The sequence below is a fragment of the Elephantulus edwardii genome, unplaced genomic scaffold, assembly GCF_000299155.1.
Source record: "Elephantulus edwardii isolate Elephantulus edwardi_28Jun2011 unplaced genomic scaffold, EleEdw1.0 scaffold00181, whole genome shotgun sequence".
Classification (NCBI taxonomy): domain Eukaryota; kingdom Metazoa; phylum Chordata; class Mammalia; order Macroscelidea; family Macroscelididae; genus Elephantulus; species Elephantulus edwardii.
The window spans coordinates 6,278,877-6,284,783 of record NW_006399931.1 but is presented as its reverse complement, the minus strand read 5'-3'; positions in this window follow the sequence as shown (position 1 = coordinate 6,284,783).

The following is a 5,907-nucleotide window of genomic DNA, read 5'->3' as shown; positions in this document are numbered from 1 at the left end:
AGAAAGAAAGAAAGAAAGAAAGAAAGAAAGAAAGAAAGAAAGGAGGGAGGGATTATCTCTCACTATAGATAGATAATGATGAATAGCCCAGATGTGAAATGAGTAATACAGAAAAGTTCTCCAAAATTTCTCTGCCTCCATTTCCATACATTCAGAAAGCATATCTGCCATGGGAATTCCATTGGTCTTAACACTTAGCTGAGTCTCTTTTAAAAGTATGACATTTTTACAATGAGTGAATGGAAATCCAAAATCTCTGTAAATGTTTATTAAAATTAATTTTTTAAAAAAGAAAAAAAGTACGCAGTTTTTGTATTTTAAAAGTGTGTACTTTGCAGGACTCTCTGGTGGCCTGATCCTTAGTTGTGCTTACAACGTAAGAGGTGGTTCCTCTCTGCCGGTTCAAATCCATCAGCAGCTCTATGGGGGAAAGGTGGACAATCTCCTCCCATGTGAGTTACACTCTGAAAACCCACCGGAGGGTCAGCTACGGTTGGTTCTGACTTGAGGACAATGAGGTTGAGGTAAGTTGCTTTTCTGAGTAGGAAAATTCTGAAAATACCATGTTTGAGCATAAAAGTAGGGAAAGGATACAAAGGAAAAACACTACAGCCAATAACAGAGGACCTCAATTTCTTGACAGTGTTAACTGTGTTGATAGCCTTACATGTTCTTATTTTATTTTGTACTTTGCTGCATAGACATTTCATTCACTTCAACCTTATAATAGAGGTCAATTTCATTGGCTTCCTGCATTGTCCTTTGCAGCTTGAGAGGTTATTATCATGTCAAAATCATATACCTCCGTAAGTGTGTACATACACCTACAAATAGAAATGCAAGCTGAAAGCAATCAATGAGAAAAAGACTCAATTCTTAAAGTGTGAAAGTAATTTTACAAATTCATTTTCACTTTTGTAATAAGTGTGTGTATTTTCTCAGAATTTACTTACTCCCTAAAATGATTTATTTTACTTTCTCGTTTTTCTTTCTTTAGCTCTGTATTTATCATATATACTAAAGATTTTCTTAAATGTTCTTCTACAAACACTGCCACCTACTGGCACAAGAAATCAAGCATTTCAGAGAACTTGCCTTGAAATATTTTAGGACAATTAGAAAAAGTTTTCAGAATACTTTAGAGAACTAGAAATTGTTTTAAAAATTATCTATATGGAATATGTTGAGGACTCAGTACTTTTCACATTTTAGAAAAGGTATATATTTCATATTACCAACTCCTTCAATGTGCCAGGAAAGCAATCCATTGTCAACTATATTAATATTTCTGTGTAAAATATGTTCACTTTAAAATGGTATAAAGACATAATGGCCTTATGTTAATTTGAGTCAGAGTTTGATTCAAATTCATTATTTTAAGTTTTCTATTTTAAGATATTTGGGGGATTATAGATAAGATTATGAGCTTTTGTTACACTATAGAGAAGAAATAAAAGCTCAAAGTTTAAAATATAGAGTAAAATGCAATGTTTTGTTATAAAATAGTCGTTAATCTTTTGTTGTTTTAAGTTACAATGAGTTAGCTATAATCCATAGCAATAAAAAGGCCATTTAAGAAAAGACAATATTTGATGATCATGTTGTTGTTATTGTTGTTGTTGTTGTTGTTTTGGACCATCAAGTTGGTCACAACCCACAGTGATCCTATGAACAATAGCTCTGAACCTTGCTCTGTCCTGAGCCATTCTTACCGTCCCTGGCACAACTGACCCCATTGGCACAGTCACAGTGTCAATTCATCGCATCCAGGATCTTCCTCTTCTACACTGACCCTCCACCCTTCCAACCATTATGTCCTTTTCCAAGGACTGATCCATCCTGGCAACATGTCCAAAGTATGTCAGGTGGAGCATCAAAATCCTTGCCTCTGATGAGCAAACTGGTTTCACCCTCTCCAGGGCAGATCTATTCTCTTGGCAATCAATGGTATGTTCAATACTCTTCTCCAACATCACAACTCAAAGGCATCGATGCTTCTTCTGTCATCCTTAGTCATTGTCCAGCTCTTAGATGCACTGCAAGCAATTGAGAAGGTCATGGCCTGGATCAGGTGCATCTTAGATTGAAAACCCTATGGTGATCATGAGAAATTTCAAATAATCTGTATAATGCTTTTCATTTGATTCATATGTAGAAGTTAGCCTGTCGTGAAATACACTTAAGTATGTCACTGAAAAGATAATTGCTATTGTAAAACGAAGAATTACTTTGAAAAACCATCATTAATAATACTTGGCAGGTCAAATGTATGAGTTCTCTAGTACATTTGTGGATCATTGGTGGTATTGTAAGGAGCTCTGGTGGTGTAGTATGTTATGTGCTGGAATGGCTAACAGAAAGGTTGGCAGTTTGAATCCACTGTCTCCATGGGAAAAGGATGGGAGCAGTCTCCTCCATAAAGATTTACATGCTCAGAAACTTGACGGAGGACCTCACCAGGAATTGGAATTGATCTGTTGGAAGTGTGTTTAGGTTTAGGTATATTACAATTAGATGTCTTGGTGACTCAGTGGTTAAGCACTTTGGCTGCTAACCAGAAGTGAAATAATTCAAATATATTTATCTCTTGACCAGAGAAAATGTGGTTGTCTGTCTTTCTAAAGATAACAGCCTCAGAAACTGTGTGGGAGAGTTCTGCACCATCAGGTTGACTGACTTATAGTAACTTTGTAGGATAGTGGAACTGTCCTGTAAAGATCTTACGGTTCTAAATATTTCTGGAAGGAGACTGCCTCATTTTTCTTCTGCATACTAACTGGTGGATTCATCCAGTCCATCTTTTGGTTAACAACTGAATGCTTTAATTGCAACAACACCCAGGGTCCCTGGACAAAACCAATCAATCAGGTAATGATTTGTTCAGCTTTATATTGGGCTGCATGAGCAGGCGTCCACTTGATGGCAACTAATATAATGTTAGCATGCTCACCCACTATCAGCTCATCACATCTTTCATATCCACACAATCCCATTTGCCTCTGGGTAGCAGTGTGCTCACCCAACCTACAACTAGAGGTGCCCTTGTGACAATTCCAACCAATGGGATATGACTGAAATCCCAGTTGCTGTCAAGTTAGTGCTGACTCGGGAATCTCACGTAGGTCGGAGTAGAGCTTTGCACTACAGGGTTCTCAGTGGTTAATTTATTAGAAGCATATCACCAGGCCTGTCAATTAGAAGCGACTCAAATACTCAAAAATCTCCCAATAAAAGGATCCTCTGCAAAGTGGTTATATAGGATATTTCATCTCAAAAGTTTATAGAAAGCAACTGTTGTTGTTGCTGTTGTTATATGCCATCGAGTCGCTTGCGATTCAGAAAGCAACTAGGGAAAGATATTTGAAGGGGTAAAAGCTATTGCAGATCAGACGACTGTGTGGACAGTAAATGCAAAGGCAAGAGGGAATGAATTCTTTGAGATACCTACTCACTGGCATCGTTGATCTACAGGAAAATCCCTGTGCAAGATGAAATCCAGTTTACGGCTTCTGTTCATATTTGTTCCGAGCAGATATTTTGAAGGATCTTCCTATATATAGATCAACGATGCCAATGAGTAGGTATCTCAGAGAATTCATTCCCTCTTGCCTTTGCATTTACTGTCCACACAGTCGTCTGATCTGCAATAGCTTTTACCCCTTCAAATCTCTTTCCCTAGTTGCTTTCTATAAACTTTTGAGATGAAATATCCTACATAACCACTTTGCAGAGGATCCTTTTATTGGGAGATTTTTGAGTGTATTTGAGTTGTTTCTAGGTTAATTTGAATAATTTACAGAATGGCCTATATAATTTTTTCCTAGGCCACCTATATGTACCATTCATTTTTAACAGCATATTCCATATACTTTAAGAAAACCTCAAAACCCTGATTTTTTTTTTTTAACATTACAAGTAAGACTCAGCAAAGTTGATGCATCCTTTATCCTGCTGCTGGATTGAGTGAAGAATGATCTATTTTAGGGATTATTTTTCCCTTTGGGACACAAATTACTTTTATCTAGGGTGACAGTATCTTAAGTGTTTATAATTTTATCCTAATAGGTACAAACAACTAACCATCCTGGGCAAACAAAGCCTCTGGCACCCTAACAGCTTGGTATTAAGAATTCCTCCTGGACAGACCCTCAGCTCTGAGGGGTGCCATCCTTTCTTCACCAGAATCAGCCCTCTGACTAGTTGGCTCACAGTATTGGCATCTGTCATCGTGTTAGGTTTCCTTGTGTCTCTCCACTCGCCATCTTCAGTATCATCTGTTGGTTCAGTTGTGAGGATTTTATGTTGAAGTAGGGGCACTGGCGACCCAATCCATAGGGAGATGAATGGTTAACCCCAAGGTGGTGTCACTGGCTGTACAAGTCCATCAGCTGCTCCGCAGGCCCAAGATGGACAGTGTCTTACCTTGCAATATAAAGCCTTTGAAAACTCCCTGAAGGCTCAACTAGGAGTCAGTTTGGATAAAATGGCATGAGTTTTCTGGTCTTCTTTTTTAACGTTAAAGTGTAATCCATACTTCTTAAAGTCCTCCTCACTTTTAGTCGGCAGATTTGTGTCTTCTGCATGGATGATGCATCTTGGGATGAGTCTTTTTCCAATCCTGATGCCAGAGTCCTACTTCTTCATGGAGTCCTGCTTCTTGAATCTTCTACTGGCCTCATTTTTAATGCAAATACCAATTCAAAGAAACGAGACTGAAAGCATGCCAAGGGAAAAATCAAGCCATCTCTCTCTTTTCCTGTGCTCAAAGGACCTAAAAAAAGGGGAATGGTTAAAAAAACCCAGCTTGCAAACATCCATACCCACAAGCTTTAAAGCAGCTGCTCTCAAGGGGACTCCTGCTCCGTGATCCACGAGTGTCTGAACAGCTCTGTGCTCCACAGGGTTTTCCAATGGCTGAGGTTCTGGCAGTGCACCATCAGGCCCTTCCTGAGGCACTGCTGAGTGCAACCAACAACTTTCCTGCGTGCTGCTGAGTGCAACGGTCATTTATACCACCCGGGGACTCCAAACATCACGTTTGACCTTAATAGATAATGTCTCATGGGGAGCTCTGGTGGCCTACTAAGGATTTGTGCTGCTAACCCAAAGGAACACAGTTTGAATCCACCGCTGCTCTGAGGAAGAAAACAGGGCAGTTTCATCCTGTGCACTTAAGAGCCTCTCAAAATCTGCTGGAGAGTCAGCGATGATTCGGTTTCAACTTGACGGTATTTAACAACAATTTAGAAATGAGGAGGAAGCTAGAAGGACAGTGTGAGGACACATGAAAAGGCCTTTTACTGCTGAAGTTTAGCAATAGTTATTGTTTTTTCTTTGAAAAACATTTGTCCTTTTTGATACCCAGCTGGACTGGCAAAGTACTTGTTCATTTCAAAATTATAACCCTATGATTAAGGTTTTGAATATAAGCCTATCCACATCACAGGTAAACTCAAACAATTTTTAGTATCTCAGAGAAATTCTACTTCTACCCCAATGTAGCAAGATTGATCAAAAAAAACAAAGTAAGAGGTTCAGAATGCTGAGTCCCTCACACAAAACGAAAGGAAAAGCTTCTCAACCACCTACGTGGGAAAGTACATTAATATCTTCTGCTATAAGATTCTAATTGTGGGAGGTTTAAAAGATGGTATGTTAAAAAGTAAACCAAGTAAATGGAGTAAATTATTAATATACAGATTAAAAGAAAGGGCACCTATAATAGATTTAGTAATAACTGTATAATTACAAATTTATATTTTGCTGTATATGATCAAGCCAAGGACATGAGCCACATTTAACATTTTATCACCATTTAATCACATTCAAATATCTTCACTCTTACCAATTCACCTATAAGTTTGTTGGGACAAAAACAGTAATTAAGTACCCTTTCTTCTCCGCTCC